The sequence below is a fragment of the Choloepus didactylus genome, chromosome 1 (assembly GCF_015220235.1).
Source record: "Choloepus didactylus isolate mChoDid1 chromosome 1, mChoDid1.pri, whole genome shotgun sequence".
In the NCBI taxonomy this organism is placed as follows: domain Eukaryota; kingdom Metazoa; phylum Chordata; class Mammalia; order Pilosa; family Megalonychidae; genus Choloepus; species Choloepus didactylus.
This window is the reverse complement of record NC_051307.1, coordinates 233,124,225-233,140,583: the sequence shown is the minus strand read 5'-3', so window position 1 is coordinate 233,140,583 and position 16,359 is coordinate 233,124,225. Positions and strand designations below refer to the sequence as shown.

The window sequence follows — 16,359 nt, the reverse complement described above, 5'->3', positions numbered from 1 at the left end:
TCCTTTTTTTCTTTTTATTTCTTTTTCTGGAGTAATGCAAATGTTCTAAAACTGATCATGGTAATGAATGCACACATATGTGATTATACTGTGAACCACTGACTGTGTACTTTGAATGGATTGTATGGTGTATGAATATACCTCAATAAAGTTACATTACAACAAAAATCATCCACAAAATTCAAAGATAGACCCAAAGAATAATATGTTTTTAAAAATACCCATCTTGACAATAAATATGAGTATGTCATAGGGTAGGTTTACAAAAATCGCAACTCTGACACATGACATGGCAGAAGGGAGGAGCTCTTAAAACACTACATTCTGGTTTTTCAATATCAAGTCAGGCTACCCTTAGTCAAAATAATTTTTAACAGGTCCAGTTCCCAAACAGCTGAATATCAATTATTAGAATACATATCTTGAACAAAAGATTGACAAAGGAATAACATACTTAAAAGATCCTGCAACTTTCCTACTAGTGATCATCAATGAGGTTAAAATAAACTGGGAAGAGAGATTACTTCCAGCTGGGAAAAGGTGAGTAGCTCAATGACAGTGACATCTGAGCCAGGCTTTGAATAATAGGTAAGATTTGTACATGCAAATGTGAGAAGAACATTTAAAATGAAGAGAAATGATAACCAAAGGCACAGAAGAGAGAATGAGGAAAATAAAGGAGAAAGTGCCCTGGACAAACAGCTTATGAGCATTTAGGAGTAGAGAGCAAAGGGCTGTGGATGCCAACCTGGAGTGTGGAATCTCTTCATGAGCAAGCAAAAGGCACTAATGATAATTTTAAGTCTGTTTTAGAATTACTCCAAATGTCATGGCACTGTTTCCTCTAAACAGAAGCTAGCTCTCACTATACAATTCCAGAACTCAGGAATTTGAGGCTTCAAGTATCTCTGAAGGCCAGGAAGGTGTAAAGAAAGCGAGTTGAAATGTAAAGACTTTAAAATCTTAGCAGCAATTAGAACTCAGAATGCCTCCATTACCCATACACCAAGATTAGTGAGTTTTATCCCAGGTATGCAAGGATGGTTCCACACAAGAAAATCAATGTAATACACCACATTAACAAACTGAACGCAAAGAAGCACATGATCACCTCAACTGACACAAAAAAGGCATTTGACAAAATCCAGCATCCCTTCTTCATACAAACACTTCAAAACATAGGAATAGAGGGGCACTTTCTCAACATGATAAACGGCAGATATGAAAAACCACGGCTAACATCATACACAATGGTAAAATACTGAAACCTTTCCCGTTGAGATGTGGACCAAGACAAGTATGCCCACTGTCACTACCATTATTTAACATTGTACTACACGCTCTACTTAGAGCAATTCGGTAAGAAAAAGAAATAAATGGCATCCAAATTGGAAAGGAAAAAGTAAAACTTTCACTATTTGTGGACAACATGACCCTATATTTAGAAAGTCTGGAAAATAACCATAAAAAAGCTATTAGAGCTAATAAATGAGTTTGGCAAAGTAGCAGGATACAAAATTAACAAGCAAAATTCAGCAGTGTTTCTATACACTAGTAATGAGCAATGTAGGGAGAAATTGAGGAAAGAAATTGAATATACAATAGAAACTAAAAAAAATCTAATACCTAGAAATAAACTTAACCAAGGACATAACAGACCTGTATACAGAAAACTATAAAGCATGCTAAAGGAAATCAAAGATCTAAACAATTAGAAGAATATTCTATATTCATGGACTGGAGGGCTAAATATTGTTAAGCTATCAATACTACTCAAATTGATTTATAAATTTAACAATTCCAATCAGAATTCCAACAGCCTACTTTGCGGAATTGGAAAAGCCAATTATCAAATTTACTTGCAAAGGCACGGGTCACAAAATAATCAAAAACACTGAAAAAAGAGAATCAAGTTAGAGGAATCTCACTTTGTTACTTTAAAGAATATTACAAAACAGAGATTCTACAACTCAAGAACAAAAAGACAAAAACCCAATTTTAAAAATGGGCAAAACACGAAGCAGGTGAACTCACTGCCTTCCCCCCTACATGGAACATGACTGCCAGGGGTGTAAAACTCTCTGGCAATATGTGACATGATTCCTGGGGATGAGCCTGGACCCAGCATGGAATTCAGAAAATCTTCTTGACCAAAAGGGGAAGCAAACGAAACAAACTTTCACTGGCTGGCACATTTCAAATAGAGTTGAGAGGTCACTCTGGAGGGCATTTTTATGCACTATATAGATATCCCTCTTCACCTTTTAGTGTATTGGAATAGCTAGAGGTAAATACCTGAAACTGCAACCCAGAAGCCTTGATTTTTGAAGAACATTGCATAACTCTATAGATTACATGGCATGACTGTGTAATTGTGAAAACCTACTGGCTCAGAATAAAATCCAATTGCGGACTTCTGGAAGATGGCGTTTAGGAGAGAGAGGACAAAAACACATCTCTGTGAAAAATACTAGATAACAGCCCGAAAGTGACCCATAACAAGAGTTCCAGCTATGCACCAACTGGACGAGGTCTCCTAAATCCACAGGGACCATGCACTTGGTGAAACCCAGAGTCTGTGTTCTGAAATGAGTAAGCCTGCTGAATATCGGGCAACCATACTGCGGTGTGGGGAAACCATGGGTTGGCGTTTGCAGTCAGACTAGTTCTTTTTTAAAAATCCCAAAAGCAGCTGCAGATACGGCAGCGGGAACCACACAGTGAGAACTGCACAGTGAAGCGTGGCAGGAATGGCATCTCCACAGCCCGTGGGCACGCTTCAATATCTGGCGTGGACAATAGCCTCTCGTGCACCCGCTGCTAACTATCTCACAGCAACGAAGGCACAGGTTAGCCAGAAGGGGAAAAAAAACACACCATTTACAGCCATCTTCCCGGCAGGCTGGGAACACTTCTGCCCAGCACCGGCACCGCAGCCCAGAGGCACGCCAAAAAAATCACTGCAACATGAAGTGTTTTCAGCAACATGTGCACAACGCCACAATATCAGGTGTGGACAATAGCCTTTTGCACACCCACAGCTAATTGTCCAAAAGCTAGGAAGGCGGAGCGGTGCAAAATGGGGGAAATTAACATGCCGAAAACAGCCATCCTTTCAGCAGGCTGAGAACCCCCCTACACGGCCTGGCAACCCAGAACTTCCCTTGAGGGATGGCGTGCACTTGTGACTTACCACAGCCTTCCCTCAGAAGAGCCCTAGAAGGGCACAGCTTAAAGAAGGGACCCACTGGGAAATCCCAGGGACCATATGCCAATACCAAGGACTTAGCAGTCAACAACAGAGACAACCTGTGGCAAGACTGAACTGAAGGTTTAGACTCTTGTAACAGCCTTAAATATCCAGGAATACCTGGGAAGTTTGATTATGAAAACCGCCCTCCCTCCCTAACTGCTCAGACACATGCCCTACATTCAGGGCAGACAGCACCAAATACACATGCAAACTTGGTGCACCAAATGGACACCCACAAGAATCACACCCCCACACACTACAAAGACAAAGTTGGGGACGACTGGCTTGAGGGGAATAGGTGGCTCGCGGACGTCACATGCCACTTACTTAGAGAAAGCGTATGCCACCAAGCTGTAGATCTAATTAAAGATAAGTCTTTGAATCAGCCTATATAGCCCAAAAGAACCCTATCAAGTTAAACAAATGCCAAGAGGCCAAAAACAATAGAAAATTTTAAACCATATGAAAAAAACAAATGATATGGAAAACCAAAACCCATAGACCCAAATCAAATGATCAGAGGAGATGCAGTACATGGAACGATTAATCAAAGGACTAAAGACAAACACCGAAAACATGGCACAGGATATTAAGGACATGAAGAAGACCTAAAAGACCATAAAGAAGACACTGCAAGAGTAAATAAAAAAATAGATGATCTTATGGAAATAAAAGAAACTGTCGACCAAATTAAAAAGACTCTGGATACTCACAGTACAAGATTAGAGGAAGCTGAACAACAAATCAGTGACCTAGAGGATGACACAATGCTAAATGAAAGAACAAAAGAAAGCATGGGGAAAAAAATCGAGAAACTCAAAATGGACCTCAGGGATACGAAAGATAATATAAAACGTCGAAATATAAGACTCATTGGTGTCCCACAAGAGGAAGAGAAGGGTAAAGGTCTAGAAAGAGTATTCAAAAAAATTTGTGGAAAGCCGCCTCCCGAATCGGGCCTAGCGTATGCGCTGCAGCCTGCTCTAGAGTTACCCCCGCCCATCGAGTGAGCCAAGATGGCGCCTGCATCCTGTTTCCGCATAGTGACGCATGTATCCGCCACCCGCTCCTACCAATCGAAATCCTGTATACGCGATACTAGCCTAGAAGCTTATTGGTTGTTAATTGTGTATAAAAGGTCTTACCCGGACGGGGTAGGGTGAGACAGCCCACAAGGAGCCGTGCCTGACGGCCACATCGAGGCTGCTCTCCCACGAGGCGCCGTGCCCCGTGTGGGAACCAGTAACACAGAATGTTCATCTAGCTGTAGTAAAGGGCTTGCTTTCACAACTGCCGTGTGGTTCGAGTCGTGATTCATGACCAGGTTAGTTCGCGCAGTCTGCATCTCTCTCTCTCCTTCCCTGTTTCCCCTCGCCGGCCGGGAACCGGGGACCGAGCGGGGCAGCGCCGGACAAGTGGTGGCCCGTACGGGGAAGCTCCTCCTCCTGCCTCGCTCTCGACGGTCCCTCTGTGAGGAGAGCAGCGCTGCGCGTCGAGCTTACGGCGGACTTCCCGCGCCTGATCAACGCGAGAAGGTGAGTGCGTCTTATTACATGATAGTTAGGGCCCGTGGGTTTTCAGGTGACCCCGGGGGACTCGGAAGAGCTCTCCGAGTGACTGAAGTATAGTGCCGACTGCAATCATGGGGCAGTCCGGAAGTTCACCTCTCTTAGCTCCCTTAAAGAACCTTTTGAAACAACGGGGTATCTCGGTCAGGAAAAGCTCCCTTCAGCGTTTTCTTGATGATGTTGATACTTTTGCCCCTTGGTTTGCCTGCACCGGCAGCCTTAGCCTACCCTCTTGGATGAAGCTCGGTCGCGACATAGACCGAGCGCGCCAGACGGGCGTGTGTATGGACCCGATTCTAGTACCCATATGGGAGACCGTCCGTGCGGTCCTTGAACTAGAATCGGCTACCGGCCTAAGCCCGTCCTCTGTCTTGCAAGAAGCACGGTGCGCGCTCCAAGAAACCCAGTCAGTTTCGTCAGCGGACGGCTCCTGTAAGGGCAAACCGCCGGAGTCCAGTGACTCTGACTCAGAGTCAGATAGCGATACTGACGAGAAGGCGGAAGCATCCCCGCTAATTGAGTGGGAGGAGCCTCCCGCCACACCCGTGCGGCCTTCCGCCCCGCCAATGTCTACCGCTGCACCCCCAGGGACACCCCAGCTCCCAACTGACGCCTTGGGCGGTCCCACCAAAGGACCTTGCCGAGAGCTCCCTCTAGTGGCCATGCCCAGTAAATGTAATTATCCTTTGCTGCCAGACCCGGAAACCCCGATGGGTCGGTCAGGGGAGGGGCAACCTTTGCCGTACCCCCCGCCCGAGTATACAGGCCCTCAGGACCCTTTGCCATTAGGTAGTGGTGGGAGACATTTCTGGAGATGGAACCCTTTCACAACATTTAGACCTTTTGGCATGCTGGGTGGCTACCAGCCACTTGAGCCGCAGCCAGTCTCAGAAATGTACCCGGTTATTATCAATCCCCAAGGTGGCAATCGGCACGAATCATATGATTACAAACTATTGAGGGAATTGAGGCAGGCCGTCCATCAGTATGGCCCCAATGCCCCTTATACCTTGAACATGATCGAGAACCTCTCTGCTCTAAATCATACACCCGCAGATATTTTTCAGCTAGCCCGTGCTTGCTTGCCGTCAGGCCGATTCATAGATTGGAAAGCATGGTTTGAGGAGTTAGCTGAAGAGCAGGCCGCAAGGAATGCGGCGGGGAGACGTGGCGGGTGGAATGCTGACATGCTGTTGGGGAGAGGCGCCCATGCCCAGAACCAAATGGGTTTCCCACAAGAGGTCTATGCCCAGATCTTCCGCTGTTTTGTGGGTGCCTGGAAAAAGCTAACAGGTGAGGGAGAGGCTCAGGCCTCACTCAGCAATATACACCAAGGCCCCACAGAACCATTTGCGGATTTTGTAGCCAGGATGCAAACCGCAGCTGAGAGAATCTTCTCAGATCCAGGAGTAGCAGAGACTGTGGTTAAGCAAATGATTTTTGAGCAGTGCAACAAGGAGTGCAAAGTTATCCTGGCACAAAACAGAGCAAAAAATTTGACAGAGTGGGTCAGGCTCTGTAGAGATGCTGGCAGCCCTTTAACTAATGCAGGTCTAGCTGCCATGCTAGCCAGCTCCCTACAGGTGGCTACAAAAAGCCCGAGAACCTTAGGGGCAAAGTCTAACGGGTGCTATGGCTGTGGCCAATCAGGGCACTTTAAGAGAGATTGTCCCAATAGACGTCAACCCCCTGCCACTCAACGGTTTGGCGAACCAGGTGCAGCAACCAGGCCGTGTGGCCGTTGCCACAAAGGCCCCCACCGCGCAGAAGACTGTAAATCGGTTTTCGATGCGCAGGGTAGACGCCTCTCTGGCCGCCCCGAGCAGATTCCAAAAAACGGGAAGAGGGGGTCCGCCCTTTCGACGGACCCCCTTGCATGCCATTCGACAACACAGGATCCGATCAAATTCGTGCGTCCCCCGGCTCAGCAGGACTGGACCTCTGTGCCACCTCCAGACTCGTACTAACCCCCTCCATGGGTGTCCAGTTAGTAGGGACCTCCTTCAAGGGGCCCTTACCGGCTGGTACTGTAGGGCTCATATTGGGAAGAGCATCCACGGCCCTGAAAGGATTAACAGTTATACCAGGACTTGTAGATTCAGATTTCACAGGCCGTGCCCAAGTTATGGTTCAATCTCAGCGGGGCACCTTAGTCATTGCAGAAGGTGATAAGCTGGCGCAGCTCCTGCTCTTACCCAGCTTACATGCAGTCTTTCCAAGCAGAATCAGACAGAGAGGGGAAAAAGGGTTCGGATCCAGTGGAGCGATTTTTGAGGGACTCCATATGTCCCTGGAGTCTCGACCTATGCTAACCATTAAGGTGCAAGGCAGATCTTTCTTGGGCCTGCTCGATACAGGGGCCGATCGGTCTATCATAAGACAACAAGAATGGCCCCCCACCTGGCCAACGAGCAGGGCGGAAGAGCCCATTAGAGGAATAGGCCAAATTTCAGCGCCCATGCTCAGTGCAGCTGCCCTTCATTGGGCCGATGAAGAAGGACACCAAGGCAGTTTCCAGCCTTATGTATTAGCCCTGCCTGTGTCTTTGTGGGGAAGAGACATTCTGACCCAAATGGACGTTACTTTAATTAGCGGCTACTCCCCAACCTCTAAGCGACTGCTAAAAGAAATGGGGTATACCCCCGGCAAGGGTTTAGGAGCTTCACTGCACGGACGTGCGGAGCCTATACAAGCTGCCCCCAAGTCTGACAGACGAGGCTTGGGTTTTTCATAGGGGCCACTGAGGAGAGATTCCCACCCACACCTATAAAACTAAAATGGAAAACCGAGGCTCCGGTGTGGGTGCCTCAGTGGCCCTTGCCACAGGAAAAACTTGCAGCGTTGCACGCCCTAGTATCAGAACAACTAGAAAAGGGCCATATCGCCCCTTCCACGTCACCGTGGAACACCCCTATATTCGTAATAAAAAAGAAATCTGGTAAATGGAGACTGCTACATGATCTAAGAGCTATTAACGATTGCATGGAGCCTTTAGGGCCCGTTCAGATGGGACTGCCCCTCCTCTCGGCATTACCGGAGCACTGGTCGATTTTCATCATAGATCTGAAAGATTGCTTCTTTTCTATTCCGCTCCACCCTGAAGACACCCCTAAGTTTGCCTTTACTGTGCCCTCTAGTAATCAAGAGGAGCCCTGTCAACGCTTTGAATGGACAGTCCTGCCCCAAGGCATGGCTAATAGTCCTACCATGTGCCAGCTGTATGTCGCTGCGAAGCTAGCTAGCACTCGGCAGCAGTTCCCTCAAGTGAAAATCATCCATTATATGGATGACATTCTCTTAGCCCATAGAGACACAGATCTTCTTAAAACAGTTTTGTCACATTTAGTCCTTAGTCTTAGAGAAGCTAACCTAGAGATTGCCCCTGAAAAAATCCAAATGACTGACATTACCACTTTCCTGGGGGCGAAAGTCGCACCCACTCATGTTTCCCCCCAAAAGGTGTCTCTCAGGCTAGACAATATACACACTCTCAATGATCTACAAAAACTCATGGGGGATATCAATTGGATCCGTCCATACCTAAAAATACCCAATGTCAAACTAACACCTTTGTTCGACCTGTTGAAGGGGGATTCTAATATAAACTCACCTCGAAGCTTCACTCCAGAGGCAAGGCGAGCACTATGCCAGGTGGAACAGGCGCTCAGTGGCGCTGCATTGAAGAGAATAGACCCTGATGAGCCTTTTGAAGCCTGCGTGCTGCCGACAGAATTACAGCCCACTGCGGTACTGTGGCAGCGGGGGCCGCTGCTCTGGGTCCACCCTGGAGTTTCCCCCAAAAAAGTCCTAGAGCACTATCCTACAGCGGTTGCAGACTTGGCCCTAGAATGCATTAAAAGGGCTGTGCAGCATTTCGGTCAGCAGCCCAAAAATCTCAGGGTGCCTTATTCTTCCCAGCAGCTTGAGATACTCACCGGATGCATAGATCAATGGGCCATTCTCCGGTGTACATTTCTTGGTCCCATTAACAATCAGTTCCCTAAGGCTCCTCTCTTGCAGTTTGTCACCCGGCACCCAGTGATTTTTCCCAAAGTAACCTCTCCTAGGCCACTAGCAGGCGCCCCCACCGTATACACGGACGGCTCCAGCTCCGGAACAGGGGCGTATTGTGTGGAGGGGGACACTCCTAAAACAGTGCTCTTCCAACCACAAAAGCCTCAATGGGTAGAACTGCAGGTTATCATTGCAGTCCTGGAAAGCCTTTCCGAGCCCTTAAATGTCGTCTCGGATTCTGCTTATGTTGTGAACTCTGTACAAATTTTAGAAACGGTGGGCATTGTTAAACATTCCTCTACAGTAAGGACGTTCTTTGCCAAACTACAGGAGGTTATATGGACCAGGCAACACCCTTTTTACATAACCCATATTAGAGCCCACACAGGTTTGCCTGGCCCTATGGCCCAGGGGAACCATAGCGCAGATGTAGCCACTCGACAGCTGCACATCTTTCCGACGCTGGTACCGTATCAACAAGCCCGAGAATTCCATGCCAAGTTTCACATCAATGCAGGTACCCTAGCTAAGCGGTTCAGCATACCACGTGCAGCTGCTCGAGATATTGTCCGAGCCTGCAACAATTGTGCAGAGCAGAGAGCAGTCCCCTCGGTTGGGGTCAACCCTAGGGGTCTCACCCCAGGGGATACTTGGCAGATGGATGTCACTCATCATTCAGAGTATGGTAAGATCAAGTACTTACATGTGTCGGTGGACACATGCTCCCAAGTTTTATTTGCCTCTGCTGAACCAGGAGAAAGAGTCTCCCACGTCATTGCACACTGCCTTGCTGCATGGGCAGCTTGGGGTAAGCCAAAGACGTTAAAGACGGATAACGGGCCTGCCTACACTAGTAAATCCTTCCAAAAATTTTGTGACAACATGGATGTCCAATTAAAACATGGCATCCCCTATAACCCTCAGGGGCAAGGAATCATTGAAAGAGCGCACAGATCTCTCAAAGACTTGCTTAAAAAACAGAAAGAGGGGATAGGTCACGGCCTATCCCCAAGGGCTCAACTGTCTGTAGCCTTGTTCACGTATAATTTCTTAAATGAAAATTCGCAGGGCATGACACCTGCCCTTCAACACACCACCCCGAGTCCTCCACATAGAGGTCTAGTCCGATGGAAGGATGTCCTGTCAGGACAGTGGCAAGGCCCTGACCCGGTGCTCAGCTGGGCCAGAGGCTGTTTGTGTTTTTCCCCAGGAACCAGGACGTCAACCAGTGTGGGTTCCGGAAAGACTGGTGAGAACCGTGACATCACCTGAAGAAGCCAAGGAACAGCTGTCAGAAACGCCAACGAATATACAACCTGAACCATTAGACCAAGCCTCCGACCCTGCTGATGATGGCGACGACCGACAAGACGATAATAGTAGGACTGACCACCCCGCGGTTGCCCAAAAAGAGGATCGGTAACTCTGTTCTTTGTTCTCCTATAGCAATCCTTCTAATCTGCCTTTTTAACTATATTTCCTCCACAAGCTTCAACGAGTCCTTCCCCCTCACCAATGACACACTGATCCTCTCTTTTGCTAACCTCTCTGTCAAGGTTGTCAACACCACAGTTGCGGCGAATGCTACTTGTGAAACTGGTAATGGCGAGTTAAGTAAGGGAGTCTTGCTTGAATTTCTTAACGTTACAGGGAAGAGCCGCCAGTCTTGTGAAGGGATCTTGAGTAAAAAGGAGACTCAAAGGTGCCTTTTCCTTCCAGGGCTTGCTCCTACAGTCTGCAACCGTTCCAAAGACCCGGATGCCTCGCCGCCCCGCTATCCTAGTGTATCGCCCAAGTTATGTCTGGCTCCCCGTCAAGGCAACCGACTGGGTTGGCCCTGTTTCTCAAGTTGTTTCACTTAACAATATCCCCTTCTCTAAGTCTAGGCGTCCAAGAGGCATAAAAGAATGGCTATCGAATGCTGCCAGTGTAGCTTCCTCTTTGTTTGTCCCAACGATCGGGCAGGCTGTGCTACAAGCATGGACAGATCGGCAGCTCGCCATAACGATGGAAACGGTAAATGGCTTGGTCAACCTTACCCGAGACGTGCTACGCCGCCACAATCAGATGCTGAACTTAAATTTCCAGGCCATTCAGAAACTCCAAGCGGAGATAGATGAACTTGGACTGGAAATAGATGGACTCTGGAGAGTGCTTCAGCAAACATGTGACACCCGGTGGCTTACGGTTAAACTCTGTGTCACTCCTGTCAGGGCCAACGTGACCGGAAGCATTTCCAGAGTCTCTGATTGGCTGAAAAGGTCATATTTTCCTGAATTTGTTAATCTCTCCCAACAGGTGGAGTCTAGTTTAGACACAATTGGGGGGATCAAGTTAAAACCCGTTAAAGTCGATCTCTCCGGGTTAGGCGAGGTTCTACAGAAACTATTGCACAGTGTTTCTTCCTGGTTCTCTTGGCCCAATTTAACTAATTGGATCCTCATTGCAGTGGGATTATTGGTGGGATTAGTCGTTGTTAAATGTTTGCTAGAACGCCTGTTTCAAGCGCAGCAGCAATTGCGTGTTACCACTATGATGGCTATGACTCCCACCTCTGTTACCCCCGATAGTGACCGATTTATTAACCATACCCCTTCCTGGTCGCCTCAGGTGGGGCGCTTTGGAGCAAAATTTGTAGCGAATCGCATGGCTGTTTCTCGGGTGTAAAAGGCGACACCAGTAGTCATAATTTTGTCTCAGGTGGGTCTCTAGGGCAGAGTCCTAGTTGTGGCCAGACTGGACCCTAGCCATTGCACAGAGACACCTAGTGACACCCCCGACTCTGGTTACTGCTGTTCCTGCCCCCGTCGTTGTTCCCCAGTTGCCAGGCAAAGCACTGCAGGGAGAGTCACGTTGCTTCCAGCTTACGGACTCTCCGGTCTCCATATGACGTGAGCATTCTGGTTGGTGCTAGAGGCTCCGCCGCTGGATGGCTGAGGCCTAGTCCAGACTCCCCAAAGCACCAAAGAGGTTGTGAACCATTTGGGTTCACGGGAGCACGCTCATCACTGGAGACACTGGGTCAAAAATAAATAAGAAAGGGGGAGATGTGGAAAGCCGCCTCCCGAATCGGGCCTAGCGTATGCGCTGCAGCCTGCTCTAGAGTTACCCCCGCCCATCGAGTGAGCCAAGATGGCGCCTGCATCCTGTTTCCGCATAGTGACGCATGTATCCGCCACCCGCTCCTACCAATCGAAATCCTGTATACGCGATACTAGCCTAGAAGCTTATTGGTTGTTAATTGTGTATAAAAGGTCTTACCCGGACGGGGTAGGGTGAGACAGCCCACAAGGAGCCGTGCCTGACGGCCACATCGAGGCTGCTCTCCCACGAGGCGCCGTGCCCCGTGTGGGAACCAGTAACACAGAATGTTCATCTAGCTGTAGTAAAGGGCTTGCTTTCACAACTGCCGTGTGGTTCGAGTCGTGATTCATGACCAGGTTAGTTCGCGCAGTCTGCATCTCTCTCTCTCCTTCCCTGTTTCCCCTCGCCGGCCGGGAACCGGGGACCGAGCGGGGCAGCGCCGGACAAAAATTGGTGGGGAAAACTTCCCAAACCTTCTACACAACATAAATACACAAAACAAAAATACCCAGCGAACTCCAAATAGAATAAATCCAAATAAACCCACTCTGAGACATATTCTGATGAGACTGTCAAACACTGAAGAGAAGGAGCAAGTTCTGAAAGCAGCAAGAGAAAAGCAATTCACCACATACAAAGGAAACAACATAAGACTAAGTAGTGACTACACAGCAGCAACCATGGAGGCGAGAAGGCAGTGGCAGGACATATTTAAAATTTTTCCGGGAGAGAAAAATTGCAAACCAAGAACTCTTTATCCAGGAATTTCTCCTTCAAATTTGATGGAGAGCTTAAATTTTTCACAGACAAAAAAACCCTGAGAGCTTTTGCTAATAAAAGAGACCTGCCCTAATTGAGATACTAAAGGAAGCCCTACCAAAAGAGAAACAAGGAAAGGAGAGAGAGATATGGAGAAAGGTTCAGTACTAAAGAGATTCAATATTGGTTCATTAAAGAACAATAACAGAGAGAGGGAAAAAATGTATCTGACAAACATAAACCAAAGGATAAGATGGCCAATTCAAGAAATGCCTTCACGGTTTTAACGTTGAATGTAAATGGATTAAACTCCCCAATTAAAAGATATAGATTCGCAGAATGGATCAAAAAAAATGAACCATCAATATGGTGCATACAATAGACTCATCTTAGACACAGGGACACTAACAAATTGAAAGTGAAAGGATGAGAAAAAATACTTCATGCAAGCTACAGCCAAAAGAAAGCAGGAGTAGCAATATTAATCTCAGATAAAATAGACTTTAAATGCAAGGGTGTTAGGAGAGACAAAGAAGGCCACTACATACTAATAAAAGGGGCAATTCAACAAGAAGAAATAACAATCATAAATGTCTATGCACCCAATCAAGGTGCCACAAAATACACCAGACAAACACCGTCAAAACTAAAGGAAGCAATGGATGTTTCCACAATAACTGTGGGAGACTTCAACACATGACTCTCTCCTATAGCTAGATCAACCAGGCAGAAGACCAACAAGGAAACTGAAAACCTAAACTATGTGATAAATGAATTGGATTTAACAGACATATATAGAGTAACATTACATCCCAAATCACCAGGATACATATTCTTCTCTACTGCTCACAAAACTTTCTCCAGAATAGACTATATGTTGGGACAAAAAACAAACCTCAATAAATTTAAAACAACTGAAATTATTCAAACCACATCCTCTGACCACAATGGAATACAATTAGAAGTCAATAACCATCAGAGACTTAGAAAATTCACAAATACCTGAAGGTTAAACAACACGCTCCTAAACAATCAGTGGGTTAAACAAGAAATAGCAAGAGAAATTGCTAAATATATAGAAATGAATGAAAATGAGAACACAACATATCGAAACCTACGGGATGCAACAAAAGCGGTACTGAGGGGGAAGCTTATAGCACTAAACTCATACATCAAAAAGGAAGAAAGAGCTAAAATCAAAGAACTAATGGAGCAACTGAAGCTGGAAAATGAACAGCAACCTAATCCTAAAAACCAAGTAGAAGGAAAGAAATAATAAGGCTTAAAGCAGAAATAAATGACATAGAGAACAAAAGAAAAAAAAAAAAAGAATAAATAACACCAAGAGTTGGTTCTTTGTGAGATCAACAAAATTGCCAAGCCCCTAGCTACACTGACAAAATCAAAAGGAGAGAAGAACCATATAAACCAAATAATAAATGAGAAAGGTGACATTACTGTGGATCCCAAAGAAATTAAAAAAATTATAACAGGATATTACGAACACTGTATGCCAACAAACTAGATAATGTAGAGGAAATGGACAATTTCCTGGAAACATATAAACAGCCTAGACTGACCAGAGAAGAAACAGAAGACCTCAACGAACCAATCACAAGCAAAGAGATCCAATCAGTCTTCAAAAACACTTCTCACAAATAAATGCCCAGGGCCAGATGGCTTCACAGGGGAATTCTACCAAGCTTTCCAAAAAGAACTGACACCAATCTTACTTAAACACTTTCAAAACACTGAAGAAAATGAAACACTACCTAATTCATTTTCTGAAGCAAACATCAATCTAATACCAAAACCAGACAAAGATGCCACAAGAAAGGAAACTATAGGCCAATCTTCCTCATGAATATAGATGCAAAAATTCTCAACCAAATACTTGCAAATCGAATCCAAAGACCTATTTAAAAAATCATACACCATGACCAAGTGGGGTTCATTCCAGGCATGCAAGGATGGTTCACCAAAAGAAAACCAATCATTATACTACAACAGATTAACAAATCAAAAGGGAAAAATCAAATGATCATCTCAACAGATGCTGAAAAAGCATTTGACAAAATCCAGCATCCCTTTTTGATAAGAACACTTTGAAAGGTAGGAATTGAAGGAAACTTCCTCAATATGTTAAAGAGCATATATGAAAAACCCACAGTCAGCATAGTACTCAATGGTGAGAGATGAAAGCCTTCCCTCTAAGATCAGAAACGAAACAAGGGTGTCCGCTGTGACCACTGTTATTCAACATTATGCTAGAAGTGCTAGCCAGGGCAATCTAGCAAGAGAAAGAAATAAAAGGCATCCAAATTGGAAAGGAAGAAGTAAAACTGTCATTGTTTGCAGATGATATGATCTTATATCTGGAAAACCCTGAGAAATCGATGATACAGCTACTGGAGCTAATAAATTTATCAAAGTAGTGGGATACAAGATTAATGCACATAAGTTAGTAATGTTTCTATATGCTAGAAATGAACAAACTGAAGAGACACTCAAGAAAAAGATACCATTTTCAATAGCAACTAAAAAAATCAAGTACCTAGGAATAAACTTAACTAAAGATGTAAAAGACTAAGAAAAGTACATAACTACTAAAAGAAACAGAAAGGGACCTTAAAAGATGGAAAATATTCCATGTTCATGAATGGGAAGGCTAACTGTCATTAGGATGTCAATTCTACCCAAACTCATCTACAGATTCAATGCAATCCCAATCAAAATTCCAACAACCTACCCTGAAGACTTGGAAACGCTAGTTATCAAATTTATTTGGAAAGAGAAGATGCCTCGAATTGCTAAAAACTCTTTAAAACAGAAAAACGAAGTGGGAGGACTTACACTCCCTGACTTTGAAGCTTATTATAAAGTCACAGTAGTCAAAACAGCATGGTACTGGCACAAAGATAAATATATTAATCAATGGAATTGAGTTGAGAGTTCAGGGACAGACCCCCAGATCTACAGTCGGCTGATCTTTGATAAGGCCCCCAAAGCCACTGAACTGGGACATAACAGTCTTTTCAACAAATGGGGCTGGGAGAGTTGGATATCCATATCCAAAAGAATGAAAGAGGACCCCTACCTCACACCCTACACAAAAATTAACTCAAAGTGGGTCAAAGACCTCAATGTAAAAGGCAGTGCCATACAACTTCTAGAAGATAATGTAGGGAGACATCTTTAGGACCTTGTATTAGGAGGTCACTCCCTAGACCTTACACCCAAAGCATAAGCAACAAAGGAAAAAAAACAGATAAACGGGAATTCCTCAAACTTAGAAGTTTCAGTACCTCAAAGGAATTTGTCAACAGTGAAGGTGAAGAGGCAGCCAACTCAATGGGAAAAAGTTTTTGGAAACCCTGTATCTGACAAAAGACTGATATCTTGCCCATATAAAGAAATCCTACCAATCAATGACAATAGTATAGACAGCCCAATTATAAAAAGATACGAAGAGACAGTTCTCTGAAGGGGAAATACAAATGGCCAAGAAACACATGAAAAAAATGTTCAGCTTCACTAGCTATTAGAGAGATGCAAATTAACACCACAACGAGATACCATCTCACACCAATTACAATGGCTGCCATTAAACAAACAGGAAACTACAAATACTGGAGAGGATGTGGAGAAACTGGAACTCTTATTCATTGTTGGTGGGACTGC

At 45.4% G+C, this 16,359-nt stretch overlaps 1 protein-coding gene across 2 annotated transcripts in view; it reads right to left on the bottom strand.

Moving 5' to 3' along the window:
* The window catches only part of TRNT1 (tRNA nucleotidyl transferase 1), an 84,763-nt gene that overhangs the window by 14,056 nt on the left and 54,348 nt on the right, over positions 1-16,359 (bottom strand). The gene's annotated exons all lie outside the window — the stretch shown is intronic.